This window comes from Lupinus angustifolius, chromosome LG13 (genome assembly GCF_001865875.1).
Source record: "Lupinus angustifolius cultivar Tanjil chromosome LG13, LupAngTanjil_v1.0, whole genome shotgun sequence".
Taxonomy (NCBI): domain Eukaryota; kingdom Viridiplantae; phylum Streptophyta; class Magnoliopsida; order Fabales; family Fabaceae; genus Lupinus; species Lupinus angustifolius.
The window spans coordinates 1540268-1559387 of record NC_032021.1 but is presented as its reverse complement, the minus strand read 5'-3'; the positions used below and the strand labels follow the sequence as shown (position 1 = coordinate 1559387).

Here is a 19120-nt window from a genome sequence, read left to right as displayed (position 1 = left end):
ACATGGGAGATTTTTTTTTCCTTCTTGTAAAATTCCTCCTAATTAAAAATAAATTAGAAGCTGTTTTAATTATAAATTTTTTAATGTAAATACATAATTTAACAACCAACGGGTGTTGGTTCAAGTGGTACATGTTTGATTCACTTTAAGTAAAGTCTCGGTTCGAGTCTTGTGGATGATGAAAAAATATCTAATAGCAGAATTAGCCCCACATAGTTCTCGGACAAGATTGCATATAATGTGAGGAGACCTGTGGAAAATAAAAAAAAAACTATATTTAACACCTTTGGTTTTTAATTGTAAATGCAAGTCAGTGAAAATATGGCCACACCATCATATATCATTCCAAAAAAACACAATTGTTGCAAGAATTCTTGGTAGTTTCAAACGCTCTATTGGTATACTACTTCACTTTTTAATTTTCAAAGGAACAAAAGCTAAAGTTTTTACTCATTTGCATAATTTTGTAGAATGTAGGTGTGGGAAAATTGAATTTGGATATGGGATTATGACAGAAATAAAAATCTAACAATCATTATTTTAATTTATTTTTAAAAAAATAATTTTTAAATCAACCCTAGAGAATTGAATGCTTCCCATCCGATTTGAAAAAAACTAAACTCTTTACACCTCAATCTCTTAAATACTAATGTTTTATTTTCTAGATAATTATATTAATTTTGTGTGTGTTACATCATCCGTCCTTCAAATTTTTTTAACCAACTCAAAATTCCAACATTTTTTATACTTCAAAAGTATTTTAATTGTTGCCATATGCATGAACATCCCATGCTTTGTTGTATTTTAAATATAAAGGGCAACCTTAAGAGAAAGAAAATAAAGGGCTAAGTTTATGCTAATCTGAAATTGAATATAAAATTGCATCGTATGATTTTTAAACTTTATGTTAATATAACATGAGAATAAAGTATATCATTATAACAAAGAATAATTTATCTTCTCTCGCCAGTAAAAATATGACATGTATATTGATTTGTTTTAAAAATATTTTTATAGAAAATAATTAAATATAACACATGTCAAGATTTCATAGGCTAAAGAAGATAACTTATTCTTTATATCAAAAGATACTTTATTATCGTAAAATTTTCTACATTATAAAATTATAATTTTCTTTCCAAAGGCCAAATGTATTAAAATCTGTGCAATATTGTACCAATAACATGACATTACAGTTGTTATATGATGTAATTATCCATTAGAAATTGAGAATAAAACATCTTATAAAGAGATAAATTATCTTCTTCAATGTAGTATATTTAATTATTTTTTACAAATATTTTTATAAACTAAAAAAGTAGGACATATCATAATTTTAGTTTTAAAAGTTTTTGTGTCCATTCATAATTAAATTTTTTCATAATATAATGTACATAATAAGTAGTTTTAAAAAATAAAATTACATATATTAGACCTATATAAAAGCTCCACTAAATATAAGAAGTATCATTCGCACCTCGGTTTTTGTGACAAAGACACAGGTTGGTTTCTCTTCTTCAATTTTCCTCTCTCCCTTTTTTCTTAATTTTGTTTAACTTCATACTGTATATTTTCTTCATTCCGATAAAAAGTTTTCTTGTCTTTTTAACTGCTATTTACTTCATATAACAAGTTCATTCTTATTGATCTAAACTTGTTTCACAGACCACAAGAATTGGGCTTCATGTGCATTTTGTTCTTTAATGTTATATTATGTTATTATGTGTTTTTAATTTACCCATTGCACCTAACGTTATGTGTAAAAGGAAGTTGGTGGCTTAAAATTTTGTGTTCTTGTAAAATTGAAGTGTAGATGAGAGTGGTCCTTGCTTTGTTTCAAAGGTAAATGAGTAAGATTAACTAAATTCAATCCTCTCATAGTAAACTTTTTTTAACTCTTAAAATGAAAGATATTGAATATTTGATTTGAGTTGATTTCACCAAAACTTCGTTCCTTTTAAAATTGCTAAAACACGAATCTTATCAATTTTGGGGGGAAAACAAAAAAAACAAGTACAAGATAGATGTGTGACTATCTTTTTAACAGGAATATATTTCTCCTTAGTTTATTTAATATTTTGTAAGATATGGTGGAATAAAACAAAAATATAAATAATTAAAGAGAATAAAATATTTTATTGTATTATAAGATAATTTGTTTTGTTAAATTCATTGATTGTTTGATATATGTCTTGCCTTTTCGATTATAATATATTTTAAAATGAAAACTTTTAAAAATAAATGAAATAAGTCACGTGTCAAACGATCAATAAATTTAAGAAGATAAACATGCTTTATTCTCAAAATTAAAAGTAAAGGTAGGTGAGTTTTAAATTTATTTAATAATTTTTATTCATTCATTTCGTAATAAATGTTTTAGAATTCCAAGGCAAAAATTAATAATTTTCACTCATTCCATAATAAATGTTTTCAAAAGCATTTGCAGGATTAATTAATTAAAATATTTTTATGCATATTTTTATTTCAATAGTTTAAAATCTTCTAGCTGTTACCTGATTATTAAGTAAATAAATATTATATTTTTCAAAGCCTGCCTCGGTATTTATTTATATATTTAGCTCTTTTTAATAGTAACTTTTAGGTGGTAGAAGGCAGCTGAAATTTGTAAATGTGTATATAGTTTATTAATTTAGAGTTGTTTAATAAATTAAAAACTTATTTGGAGGTGGGTGTAAGGCACACTAACTTTTATTGACAAAAATGAAAAGATACAAATAGACATAGAATTTGAAAAATAACTAAAAAAATAATGTTAATAATATGATTTCTTAGTTAGACGTAACTCATTTAATTTTAAATATTTGATGGATAAAATTGGAAGAAAAATTATTAAAAACACATTTTTTATTTTCTAAGTTTTTAAAAGTAGTTCTCTAAAAACTAGCATTCAAAAACACCATAAGCTTTTTCTTAAAAGCTACAAGCTCCCTTTATATAACTATTTTAATAATTTATTTACTGGTTAAAAGGCTATTTGATAAGAAGCTCCCATTGTGAAACAATAACTTATATTCTTATTCACTATTCAAGTATAAGTAAGGAGAATATTTTAGAAAGAAAATAAAAAGTATTAAATCTTTCCAATTACTTATAGAAAAATATTCTAAATTTTTTATTCCTAACATAATAAATGCTTTGTTTTTCCTTCAATATATTTTGATTGCCTCCTCCTCTTGATTAATTAGTTTCGTATGATCAAAATTCTATTGCTCAACAGAAAGCCTGGTATGTGATTTATCAGTAATATAGGAGCTTAGCTTATGTTTCTATAGGTCATCTTAAATATTATGTTCCTCCAGAATAAATGAATCAAAAATATATATATATATTCATTATTTTAATTTGTTCATGTAATTGATGAATATTGATCGATATCAACTTTGTTCGTCTGTTATTTTTGCTATATTTTCTTTCATCTATTTTCTAATTAGTTATATCTTCTTGTCTGAGTATTGATTCGAAAGAAAATTGTTCATGTTGATTTAGGTACTACTGAGTTGATATTCGTCTTGGGCACAATGGAGACAAAAAAATCCAACATGTCTATCAAGTTTCGTGAGATTTCCAAAACCTTGGAACCTAAACATGTGAGTAAACATGCCGCATAATCAATCTCATTTAAATTTCTCTATCTATAACTTAATTAGATCAGATATGATCTAAATATTTTTTCCTTCAATTTTTTATTTTTTACTTTTTTCCATGGAATACTTCGAAAAAGCCTTTTCCACCACGCCCTTCGTCTGCTTATATGCTTGTGTCTACAATTTGTATTAATTTTTTACTCAAGATTCATTTTGGATTTTTTAAATTTTTTACATGTACAATTTTCATTTCAAAAGATTAATAAGTGATAAAATGATTCCGAAATTTGTGAGGTGACATGTGATAGTTTAATTAATTTCTAGCGAATTCCCTAATAAGATTTTCCCATTAATTCTTGCAAACTCTTACACTTAATCTGTTGTAGAGAAGAAATTCAGAAGGGAGAAATTAATATGAGATGGAGAGAGAAGCTAGAAAGAGAGATCAGTTTGAAAAAATTGAAAAGTTTTTTGTGCTGGCATAAAAGTAAAAAACTAGATAAATAAAACAAAGGATTAATTAATTGAGAAAAAGATATATATATGGATAGTGTATGAATTTTTTGTGAATTTGTATTATTCACCATTCATATTCATTTATTATTGTCTCTTTAAAAAAAATAATCCAAAAGTGACTTTATATAAATCTTTACATTATCAGTGCATAAATATTACATTTTAATTAATTTGAGATAAATAACTATTCCCAACCCACAAATTTAATTGAACCGTATTCCAAATCCTCCCCATCCTTATAAACTCTAATCTTTAATTGATTACTTGATTTGTAGTTCATAGCTTTGTGATACACTTGTTAAAAGGTTCATTGTTGGTTAGCTTTTGTTGTTGATGGTTTTATAATCACTTTGTCAACTATTATGCATATATAATAAAAGAAACATATATATACATAACTTTTCTGCATATGTAATCATTCATGTCTGATTTGATTTCAGTCCCTTGGAAAAAATTTCAGTGTGAACTAATTTGGGTTCTACTTTCATGTTTCAGGATGAACATAACAACCTACCTCTAATCGCTTCACTCCAACCACAATGGAATCCTTGTATAACAAAGGGAACCCGATCAAAAAGAATCCCAGCCTCACATGCAAAGAAACAATCCTACATTACTCTTGCATCTGTGCCTTTTAAAACTTTTGATGCAACAAGGGCTGATACAACCTTAATACTATCCAGATTTGTACCAACTTCTGGAATATTTAGGCCTCCAAATGAAAAGGTGCTTCAGGTTCTAGCTTAGGGTTCATGTATATGGGGGAGGGAATCAACTAGGGTTTATCACTTAGACTTTCCAATTGAGTCTTTCAAGATTTGTCTCTATGGAGATGAAGGGTTATGTAGATGCATGTATAATTATCATTTATATATATGTTTCTAATTCACAGGGAAAGAAACTAACCCTCTAAGTTATTTTTAACTATAGGCATATCATGCTCCTCAGTCTACTCCAACTACCGGTTTAACTCCATCTGGTTCTTACTCTTGCACCTCCCAGTGCCCAAGCAAGGTACTGTGATTTACACATTCATGCATAATTATAGCAAATTGCATCTATTGGCAATGAAGGCGGGAAAATATATGTACTACATTTAATGTGATAATATTTTTTTTAGAAGCAAATGTATTAAAAAGCGGCATAAAGAGTGTCAACCCGATTACTTTATAAGAAAGTTAAAAGTGTTGGAATAGACTACGACTGGGTAGCCTCCAATCACTAGGTAGTTCCATTGTTATCACGATATGGAAATAATAGAGAGTCACAAGTGAGACACCACGTCTTAAACCAAAACTTTAATGCATTAGTTTCATGAGCATTTTCTACTTTAAAGTCTTGCACTACTCCCCACATATACCTAACAATCTCCCCTTCAAGTGTGGGTACCAGACACTTTCTGGTCCGCTCCCCTGAAGTCCACATGTCTCAGTTGAATCATCGGCTCTAATACAACTTGTTGGACAGACTACGACCAGGGAGCCTCTAACCACCAGAGAGTTTCATTGTTATCGAAGTATGAGAAGAGTGTAGAGCCACAAGTGACACCACGTCTTGAACCAAAACCTTAAGGCATAAGTTTCATGAGTTTTTTCTACTTATAAACTTTTGCGATCCTACCCACATATACAATGTGAGAATTCACACTTGAATAAAACCAAGAATTGCCAATCATGAAGTAGGCTATTGACTGCATGATCCTAATTCAGAAACCTTTTAATAAATCTATTAACAATGTGTTTGATTCATATATTATAGGAAATTTGAATAATTAGATTATGAGACATTATTGTATAAAGTGAAACTTAAAAAACTATGCTTCTTGCTTATAAAAAATATATGCTTATTTTCGGCCAAAAGATAATTATAGGATTGTGATTATATTTGTCCCAAACACCATCAAGCTATAAAGAATTATGCTTGTTTGATTCTCCAATCCATGTTTCAGTGTACTAGCTTTCTTGCTTTATATTTTACTCCCATAATTTCTATTAAAATCAAGTCAACTGGTTGGCTTTAGTTTTAATGACATTTTCATATTCTTTTACAGGCATAATTCTAGAGGTAGGTTGGGGTTAGCAAATAGTGATGTACAATTTTAGAGTACATTATAATCATTCATATGTTAATCATTGATTATCTCAAATAAATATAAGACACTTGAATGATAATTAATGTTACAACTATTTAAAAGATGTAAAAAAATCATTTACGAAGGTGCATAAACTCTCTCTCACATATATATTTACTTTGTGTTTGGCAGCCTTTTCTATTTTTTCGGTTTCCTATCTAGATTCAATTAAAGTTTCTTCCTCTTATAAGGAAAATTTTTCATTATGAATAAGTATATATATGTCTAAGGTTTAGGTTAAAAAAGTATATATTGTTTGTACTACTTTGAATATTCATAATGCATATGATACAACTTACTTCTTTTGCATGTTGGTCAGGGTTCTGCTTCATTGGATTTTTCAGAAACAGTACAAAGGCCTTTTGGTGGGAAAAACTTGGATTCAGTTACAAAATGTGACCAGAACTTGCAACCTAAAAGTTCAGTAACTAAGGAATTTGAAGAAAGTGGAAAAAATGCTTCAATTCCAAAAACCAGCTGGTGAGAAGTATCATATCATGGGGATGCATTTGTTCTTTATACTGAACAACTTGATCACGTTTTTACAAACTTATTAATTGTAAATTATCTTTGCACAGTACGAAAAGTGAAACCATGGGATCACAAAATGAAGACCATGTTGCTAAAAATGCATCTAGACCTCTAAAAATTGTTCTTAAGGTACATATATATCGATATATATTATGTTACCACTTATATATCACACTAATTTTTTTTTATAGTTCATGATGTTTAGAATATTTGGCAACGTTGTTTGATTAATGGTATCCTTTCAGATGCAGAACTATCGTTTAACTAGGGATCAACAATGTAACGAGATAGTTGGAAATGGTATGTTTAGAGTTCATGGATTTGTATTTAATCTGTTATATTGAAGATGAAAGTGCATATTTTATGATCTCTGAGATTTGACCAGGGCAAGTAGCACAGAAGGAAACTGGTCTTGAAAACTGTAACATTGTTGATGAGAATAAAAAATGCGCATCGAAAGCAAATTCAACTAATCTTCTGAATCAGAATTTGGGGACAGGCACCAATGCTTCTGGCTCTAATCCTCAACTTCAGAAGCAGGTACTATAAATTTTTATGGGTTATTTTTTATCACTTTTTTACAAGGTTTTTATCACGTACGTTAATTAGCATCACTTTTTACAGGGAATATCATTTGCTTTGTTCTTCCTATACTGCATTTTAGCAACTTTATTTAGGTCCTTTTGCATGAAGTTCTACCACACCATTTTATGTTTGTTGTTCTATTCTATCAAGAGCTTAAATATGCTCTACATTGAAATGAATTTCTTTGATGTATACCTTTCAGAAAATATAACCCATCTTAAGGTCAATTCTTTCAATTTTTAGCAATGTCTACTATTTCCTCATGACACACATTTACTTTGACAGGAAAATGAAAGAAGAAGAAAAAGAAAAAGGCAGCAAAATAGGGAACCTTTTAAGAGGGAGGAAATTCGGAGAGAGGTTTGTATACAATACATTATGCAAAATATTGGTGGAAGTTATTGAACTTCTTTTTTTGTAAAAAGAAATTAATTATATAACACATTTCTTTACCTGTCTTCATTCATCACCATTTTTAATCAGATAAAATCTCTCATTGTTGTACAAAGGATTTATAAGCTAATTTTAGTTAGCTATTAAATTCATCATGATTATGCTATATATAAGACTTGCTTAATTAAAACCATCTTTCATATAATGTTTTTCATTAATTGTACGTGTGAATTACCTTGACAGAAAGAACCTCATGAAGAGCTACGTAATAGAGTGGACAATCTTAGAGGTGAAGTTTCTGAGCTCAGGAAAGAACTTCTTCGCATTTCTAAGGAGAGTGAGGAGGTTGAAAAGGAAAATGAATCCTTAATGGTATGCCATTAATTAAACCCTAAATGCTTCATTATTATACCTTAGTTCTATGTTTTTCAGCTAAGACACATGCAATAGTTTAGGAACTTAATTAGGATAACTACTAATTTCATCATTGAACTTGTTATGTTGTGATGGCAGGAAGAACTGGTTGAGAAGTATGGAGAAGAATCAATAGCAGATCTTATCAGCAAAAATCCTGCTACTCCATGAAACAGGAAGTTACAACTTCCAACTATTTCAGAAGTTCATATAATATCTATCAAATGCATATCTATTTACTAGCTTTATAGAAAGTCCTGAAGTAGAAACAAATGAGACAGGCCATAATAATCAAACTCTCTCGTGGCTTTCAAATATTTATATTTCCCGTTGGATTATTCAAACATATAAACTTCATCATGGAGCTTTGAGGAACTTTTCCCGATTTTGGATATTTATGTTGTCATTAAATATATGTAACATGTTCTTGATGCCAATGAGTTCGTGTAGTGCATTAATGGAACTCAATTTTTTATTCAATGTTCCGAGTTCGGCGTAAAACAAGAATAGATTCTGAATTAAGTTTATCTGATTTAAACGGTTAAATCATTCGGTCGAACAGGACCGACCGGATGATTTTATATAAAATCAATATTTTTTATCTATAAATATATAATTATATATAATTATATATTTATAGATAAAAAATATTGATTTTATATAAAATCAATATTTTTTATCTATAAATATATAATTATATATAATTATATATTTATAGATAAAAAATATTGATTTTATATAAAATCAATATTTTTTATCTATAAATATATAATTATATATAATTATATATTTATAGATAAAAAATATTGATTTTATATAAAATCAATATTTTTTATCTATAAATATATAATTATATATAATTATATATTTATAGATAAAAAATATTGATTTTATATAAAATCAATATTTTTTATCTATAAATATATAATTATATATAATTATATATTTATAGATAAAAAATATTGATTTTATATAAAATCAATATTTTTTATCTATAAATATATAATTATATATAATTATATATTTATAGATAAAAAATATTGATTTTATATAAAATCAATATTTTTTATCTATAAATATATAATTATATATAATTATATATTTATAGATAAAAAATATTGATTTTATATAAAATCAATATTTTTTATCTATAAATATATAATTATATATAATTATATATTTATAGATAAAAAATATTGATTTTATATAAAATCAATATTTTTTATCTATAAATATATAATTATATATAATTATATATTTATAGATAAAAAATATTGATTTTATATAAAATCAATATTTTTTATCTATAAATATATAATTATATATAATTATATATTTATAGATAAAAAATATTGATTTTATATAAAATCAATATTTTTTATCTATAAATATATAATTATATATAATTATATATTTATAGATAAAAAATATTGATTTTATATAAAATCAATATTTTTTATCTATAAATATATAATTATATATAATTATATATTTATAGATAAAAAATATTGATTTTATATAAAATCAATATTTTTTATCTATAAATATATAATTATATATAATTATATATTTATAGATAAAAAATATTGATTTTATATAAAATCAATATTTTTTATCTATAAATATATAATTATATATAATTATATATTTATAGATAAAAAATATTGATTTTATATAAAATCAATATTTTTTATCTATAAATATATAATTATATATAATTATATATTTATAGATAAAAAATATTGATTTTATATAAAATCAATATTTTTTATCTATAAATATATAATTATATATAATTATATATTTATAGATAAAAAATATTGATTTTATATAAAATCAATATTTTTTATCTATAAATATATAATTATATATAATTATATATTTATAGATAAAAAATATTGATTTTATATAAAATCAATATTTTTTATCTATAAATATATAATTATATATAATTATATATTTATAGATAAAAAATATTGATTTTATATAAAATCAATATTTTTTATCTATAAATATATAATTATATATAATTATATATTTATAGATAAAAAATATTGATTTTATATAAAATCAATATTTTTTATCTATAAATATATAATTATATATAATTATATATTTATAGATAAAAAATATTGATTTTATATAAAATCAATATTTTTTATCTATAAATATATAATTATATATAATTATATATTTATAGATAAAAAATATTGATTTTATATAAAATCAATATTTTTTATCTATAAATATATAATTATATATAATTATATATTTATAGATAAAAAATATTGATTTTATATAAAATCAATATTTTTTATCTATAAATATATAATTATATATAATTATATATTTATAGATAAAAAATATTGATTTTATATAAAATCAATATTTTTTATCTATAAATATATAATTATATATAATTATATATTTATAGATAAAAAATATTGATTTTATATAAAATCAATATTTTTTATCTATAAATATATAATTATATATAATTATATATTTATAGATAAAAAATATTGATTTTATATAAAATCAATATTTTTTATCTATAAATATATAATTATATATAATTATATATTTATAGATAAAAAATATTGATTTTATATAAAATCAATATTTTTTATCTATAAATATATAATTATATATAATTATATATTTATAGATAAAAAATATTGATTTTATATAAAATCAATATTTTTTATCTATAAATATATAATTATATATAATTATATATTTATAGATAAAAAATATTGATTTTATATAAAATCAATATTTTTTATCTATAAATATATAATTATATATAATTATATATTTATAGATAAAAAATATTGATTTTATATAAAATCAATATTTTTTATCTATAAATATATAATTATATATAATTATATATTTATAGATAAAAAATATTGATTTTATATAAAATCAATATTTTTTATCTATAAATATATAATTATATATAATTATATATTTATAGATAAAAAATATTGATTTTATATAAAATCAATATTTTTTATCTATAAATATATAATTATATATAATTATATATTTATAGATAAAAAATATTGATTTTATATAAAATCAATATTTTTTATCTATAAATATATAATTATATATAATTATATATTTATAGATAAAAAATATTGATTTTATATAAAATCAATATTTTTTATCTATAAATATATAATTATATATAATTATATATTTATAGATAAAAAATATTGATTTTATATAAAATCAATATTTTTTATCTATAAATATATAATTATATATAATTATATATTTATAGATAAAAAATATTGATTTTATATAAAATCAATATTTTTTATCTATAAATATATAATTATATATAATTATATATTTATAGATAAAAAATATTGATTTTATATAAAATCAATATTTTTTATCTATAAATATATAATTATATATAATTATATATTTATAGATAAAAAATATTGATTTTATATAAAATCAATATTTTTTATCTATAAATATATAATTATATATAATTATATATTTATAGATAAAAAATATTGATTTTATATAAAATCAATATTTTTTATCTATAAATATATAATTATATATAATTATATATTTATAGATAAAAAATATTGATTTTATATAAAATCAATATTTTTTATCTATAAATATATAATTATATATAATTATATATTTATAGATAAAAAATATTGATTTTATATAAAATCAATATTTTTTATCTATAAATATATAATTATATATAATTATATATTTATAGATAAAAAATATTGATTTTATATAAAATCAATATTTTTTATCTATAAATATATAATTATATATAATTATATATTTATAGATAAAAAATATTGATTTTATATAAAATCAATATTTTTTATCTATAAATATATAATTATATATAATTATATATTTATAGATAAAAAATATTGATTTTATATAAAATCAATATTTTTTATCTATAAATATATAATTATATATAATTATATATTTATAGATAAAAAATATTGATTTTATATAAAATCAATATTTTTTATCTATAAATATATAATTATATATAATTATATATTTATAGATAAAAAATATTGATTTTATATAAAATCAATATTTTTTATCTATAAATATATAATTATATATAATTATATATTTATAGATAAAAAATATTGATTTTATATAAAATCAATATTTTTTATCTATAAATATATAATTATATATAATTATATATTTATAGATAAAAAATATTGATTTTATATAAAATCAATATTTTTTATCTATAAATATATAATTATATATAATTATATATTTATAGATAAAAAATATTGATTTTATATAAAATCAATATTTTTTATCTATAAATATATAATTATATATAAATATAAAATTTTATATAATTAATACTTAAACATAACTTAATTCAAGTAACATCTCTTTATCTTTTTCTCGACGAGAGTAAAACAAAAGATTAAAGTAATGTTTCATTTTTTTAAATTTTAAGTGAATCGTGTAGTTTACTTTCCTGTTTAACTGGGTTTAAAATGGTAAGATTTGAATTTCTCCTGTTCAAAGTGGTCCAATTCTCATTCGGTGAAGACTGCAAACCAGAGCCATTTCAATTCCAGTCAGCGGTCGGACTCATCGAACCGTCCAATCCGGTCCAGTTCTCACTGTACTGCTTTCATTCATATTTGGACCTGCTGGACCAGACAAGTACTTGTTGGGTCTACTATCTCTAGGGTCCCCATTTATGTTTCACTTTCGATATGTCTCAAGCCAATTAGAAAGTTCTCTTAAATTCAAAATAAAAATAAAAAAACAGAAATTAATATTTTAATATTATTTTATAAAATTTGGTTGGTTAGAACATTAACACATCAATTGCAATATGTTTCGTATCCTAAAATTCTATCCAACCATCAAAAGAAAGTGTGCAACTTTTAATGAGTATTAAATTCTTTAAATTATATTATCACTCATTAACTTTTCCTAGACTTATGTGGAATGACGATGCAACGTGTTAAATTCATTTAGGTGGGATTTTTGTTTTTGTTTCCGGGAGTATATTACGGAATGATTAGCTACTACGTGCTTCAAAAGTCAATTGTAAGCTTTGTAGTAGGTAAATTTACCTGTGGTGCACCTTGATGGAAGTAGTGTAGTTTTTAAAAACTCTGTAATGATATTGCTGAGTATCTTTCTTTTTTCTTGAAAAATACAATACTCACCAACTTTATTGGAGTTTTTATTATATACAAATATTTTAATAAATTCGTTCATAGTATTGGAGTTTTTCATTTATTTTTTTTAATTTCCCAAGCAAACTCGGCTACTGGAGACGTTTTTTCTATTTTATTATATGTTAATAAATTCGTCTACTTTGTTGGAGTTTTTCATTTTTTTTAATTTCCCCTACAGCTAACACGGTAATCATATAGGAGTTTTACTTTTTTTTTTCTTCCCACTCCCACTGAACTAATATCGACAATGTAGTTACAAATTTTACTAGATTTTTTGTTAATTTTCTAACCCTTTATACAATACTTTAGCGGTTTATATGTAGCTGTATCCAAATATAACAATGATTATGTATTCTACCTATGTTTTACCGTGTTATCTTTTTACTCTATATTATGATGGTTTCTAATGTTTGTTTTTGTTTATTAAATTAAATATGGCAACTTCAAACAATCTTGGTTGTGAGGCATGTGGAGGAGGAGTTTGAGTCAAGGTAATCTTTTGTTCTTTTATTTATCGTCATACTTTAACTTGTTCTCCTGGGCAATATTTTGTTATTATGATAGAATGTTATATAACTGAGTTTGGTTTGATTTGCATGAATAAATTACACATGCCATAATAGTTCTACTAAAATCTATAATTACATTGCCAATTTTAGTGTAAAAAAAACTTAAGTAAAAAAAAAAATGAAAAACTCCATTGCAGAAGATGAGTTTATTAAAATATGATAAAGTGGAAAACGCATGTCTTGTACCCGACCTTGCTTGGAGAAATTAAAAAATAAAATGAAAAACTCTAATAACATGGACAACTTTATTAAAATATTTGTATTTAATAAAAACTCTAACGAAGTTGACCAATGTTGTATTTTTCAAGAAAAATAGAAAGATACTTGGCAATGTCATTGCCGAATTTTTCAAAACTACACTACAACCATAATAAATTAAAAAGGTACATCAAAACTATAATATTCCAGTTAAAGTGCACCACATAACTAAATTTGCCCTATGCTTCAAAAGTCAATTGTAAGCTATGTAGTATGCTTCAAAAGTCAATTGTAAGTTAATATTTTGTCCTCTTCATACGAAAAACATTATTGTTTTTTTTTACTTTTATTTCTTCCCCTAAGATAAGTAGTGTTGTTTTTCTTCTTACTATGTCAACTATTATATATATTCATTTGGCGCGCAAATCCACAACCATTTTTTTGACGTATGTCTTTGCTACTTTCTAAATCATTCTAACTATGACATGAGTTTTTTTTTGCTTCCCTTGCCATTAGGATAAAGATGAGTAAAAAACATTGGTTGAATCTCAATAAATTAAACAAGATGATGCATGTATAGTCCCTTTTTTTTATCAGGTATAACAATCTTTTAACAACCAAAAGGTTTATTTTATCAACTATACAAAGAACTTGGATATGTGTCAATAAGAATAAGATGTGTATAAGATGTAAACTAAGAGAAATTTCATACATTTTATTCAGAGGAAAATACTGCTTTTCTTGACCAAAACTTCATTATTTTAACCAATTAGTATCGATTACGAGTTTCTGTTGTGCTCATAGTCAAGTAATTTTCATCATATACTTAAATATTCAACATAAAAAATAACTCAAATCTACATTATATAATTAAGAATTTATTTTATAGTCCATGTGTTGCACACATATACTACACTAGTTATATTAAGACCCTTAAAAAGATTTCATTAAAATGATGATTCATCGGTTTTAGTCTAGTAACGTAAGACCTTGCTAGATTCGAGCGTGACCAAAAGGTCAATGTTCGATCATTGGAAATGACATTTATTGGGGCAGTAACCATACACGCCAAAAGAGATCAATTATTTATCTAAAAAGTAAAGAAATATTCTTGGTAATACCAAAAAAAATATATTTCATCTTCCAACTTTATAATTGTGGCAATGAAGTGAAGAAGGCGATCCAATAATTATAAGCTCAATTTGCTGGCGAGTGGGGTCTTAGGCAATCGATTAGGAACATGTGATATTTTTTTTAAAACCAGCATCGTCTTAATCTTCTGGATAAAGAATTAATCATTTTCTTTTCAGAATATATAACTATCTCTCCTAACAAGTGTTATTCCTAAAAATTGAATTTTGACATTTTAATGATTTAGCAGAGTCTTATATTATCATACCAACATGTTATTGGTAGAGATGGTATCATATGATGTTTAATTAAGAGCGATTTTTTGTTTCTTTTTCCTATTCAATTCAATATTTGAATGGACAACAATTAAAAAATGTCTGCAATTTCTAAATCTAAAAGCACGTGGGAATGGGTTGACTAAATTGTTCTCACAGTTGTATTTAATCACGTCTTGTAACTACAATCACGTCTTGTAACTACCCATTATATTTATTTATCATTTTCTATCTGTATATTATATTTGCCTCACTATTTAAGCATAAGTACTTTTATATAAGAAATGAAGAAATTTTTTTAATCATACATTATCTTCTATTGTTGGCAACTAAAATGCATCATAGAATAACAATCTTCCCCGTATAAATCTGGATTGTTTCTAGCTTGTTTCGAGCATATGGCTTTATCAAGACATATCATGTTTGCCCACCTAAAGCGGGTCGGATCCACCGCTAGTACTATAAATGCATCTTACACATCATTAATGTCTCTAGCCTATCATTAATGCATATCTTACTCTCATCAATGTGCTGTTGGCTCGTCTTTAATGCGAGTTGACATTCCACCTGTCATGTCGTTTGCACATTCCACTTACCCCCGACAGTTCGATAATTACAGACCTACAGGGAATACAAGGACAATCCGACAAGTCTCTATTATATCCACCATGTACTAACCAATGGTCAGACGCCATATCAGCAACCCCAAACTCTATTAACAGAGGATATCTCACTTGAAATATAATTAATTTTCATTCCTTCATTTATTGCTTGCACTTATTTCTATTGCTCTAACTTCTCTCTTATTTACTCTCATTATATCTTTATGACTCTTATTAATTTGATCGTCAGAGAACCTTTTCAAATACATTCCCTGACATGTCCAGACGATATTCTGACCAAGACTTCTGACCATCCAATTCTACCGGAGATCCGATACCGATAATTCTATTTCACATGCTAAAGAACAACTATTAATGATCATGCATTGTAGACAGTTTAATTTTTATGCCTAAATTAATGTAAACAATTGAAGTTGTATAAAAACTCCCCACTTGAGAGAGTTATAATACATTTTTTTATCAACAAATATTAGCATGTTAATATATTGTGATAGATATTTTCCTCTACCCAAAACTAATAAGTATATCTTATTTTAGGTCAAATTTTCTTTCCATACTAATGCTTTACCTGTTTCTTCTCTTTATGTACGAAAATTAAAAAAACTTCTCGTGAATATATTCTACTTATCAACCAAAACAATCTCCCCAACTTAGCTTGCATCCATACTTGTATCAAATAAAAAATCTTCTTGTAATTTGTTTATGAGTTAGAGTACGTCATGTACTCATATTAAAACAAAAAATTGGCTTAGAAAAAACAACCAATTTTTGAGGTTCCTAACACCCCATTTTAAGGTCCCTTCAACAAAGTTTGGGTATCATGCACGATATTCATACCTCAACATGTGTTCTCCTCTAAATTAGGCATATTATTGATGTTTGGTACAGTTAATTAATCCATCTAACGAATTATTCCTGAAATTCGTTATTCTAAAGTTCTCTCATTGGTGAAGAGTTTAAATCACATTACCAACATGTTATCATTTTTTTTAAATAGCAAAGGTAGTGTATTAAAAAGCATAAAATGTGCTAACCCAATACAAATACAGTCAAGTAGTCTTTGAATTATAAAAATTCAGAATGCAAAATCTAGGATTTAGACACTACTAACTAAAGGCATCACCGATTTACCTACAGCAAAAGAATACTAAAACCAAGATGTAACTTGAAATAAATCTATTACATGAAAGGAAGGGAATTTCTTATCATTTTTTGAAGTAGGATTTGGGTGCAAAAGCACGCTAACTTCATTAATAAAAGGAAAAACAAAAGAACAATATAAATAAAATAGAAAATTAGAAACTATTCATCTCGTTCAGCGAATCAGAAAATTGCCCATCATAAGATTTCTTTCATCTATTTCTTAAAAATTGTCACTTTTTAGCGTTCCCCATAAAAAAATTTGCATACTATTTTTTATATTTTTTTGTATCTCTCAATGATAATTAAATTATTGATTGCAAAGTTAGTACTTTGTAACTAATATGAGCTGTTAAACAGATACTAAATATTTAAATTTTTTTACATATTATTAATTAATATTTGAGTAAATGAAAGAATAAAAAATATTTTAATTTTTTTTTGTGCAATTGGTAAAAAAGTATTGTTGATTTCATGTTGTAGGACGTATATAGTAAAATTATTAGATTTGTTATGGAAGTTATTTTTAACTTTAATTTTTTGGTATAAATATGTCCTTTTTTTTTTAAATTGGTACTGTCTAGTTGCTTACTTTTATAATTTCATAGCTTAAATTTCATTTTTAACTGAATAACTTCTTACAAATAATATAGAGGGATTTTGTATATTTATCTTTTATTATGAATTTAGTGGTATCAAAATTATGAATTCGAATTAAATATTAAGAAAATCTTGCGAGTATAACAAAAAATTACACGTTAAAAATAAAAAATAATTTAGAGGTAGAAAAAGAGGTTGAACAGGCAGCAGATATAAAGTGTCTAAATTAAATGTACGTATTTTATATCATATGTTTCACTACATATTTTGGGTATAAAATCAACCTTTCGGGTTAAAAGATTATATTGATTTTTTAGATTATATTTCATTACATATTATCTCTTTACAGAAATAAGTTTTTTGGAGATTGAATAGTATTATTGTGAAATGAGAAGGTTTATAAATGGCCATTGATTATTGTTTAAAAACTACAACTTAATCATCTTCTGCTAGGTTATTTTTTTAATATTGACAAATATTAATATTTCATGGTGCGTAAAAATTCAACTCTCAACCTCCTTATTACTTCACTCTCTAAATTATTTACCCTTATTACTTGGCTACCTTATGACTTTCTCTTCTCCAGTTATATATTATTATCATTATGTTAATAATTATTTTTATAAGCAAAATCTATCTAATGAGTACAAGAAATGCTAAATCTACACACTGAAGACAAAATTAAAGGCTATATCACTTAATAAAGTAATTTATACTTTAATTTCCATTTATATAACAGTCAAAACTTAAAAATAAAGATTATTTGTTTCTTATGCATCACAATGATGGGATTTTGACATGCAATTTAAACTAGTGTACTTTTTGAGATAAGATGTAAAAATAAAAGATGATAGGATAGAAATAAATATTTAAATAATTTGATTTATTATAATAAAAATTATTAAACTTGGCTGCTTCATATTATTTATTGGTTAAAAAAATATTTAATAATTAAAATTTAACTTAAATATATTTTTTTTAATAATTGACGTATCCATGGAACATAGAGTGACTGCCAGCTATCCACTAGAAGCTGTCACTGCACATCATCTTTGACTCTTACACGCATGAAGTTTGATTTTTTATATTATTGATTTCTGCTATGGTTGATTTCTCGGATTGCGAGTGATGATTAATACATAGAGTATTGAGAAATATACTTACTCTTAAAAAATTGT

At 23.9% G+C, this 19120-nt stretch overlaps 1 long non-coding RNA gene across 1 annotated transcript; it reads left to right on the top strand.

The window, feature by feature from the left end:
- LOC109325182 lies at positions 8012 to 8348 on the top strand. Its single transcript, XR_002105096.1, has 2 exons — positions 8012 to 8133; positions 8275 to 8348. It is a non-coding gene; the product is annotated as an uncharacterized LOC109325182 (long non-coding RNA).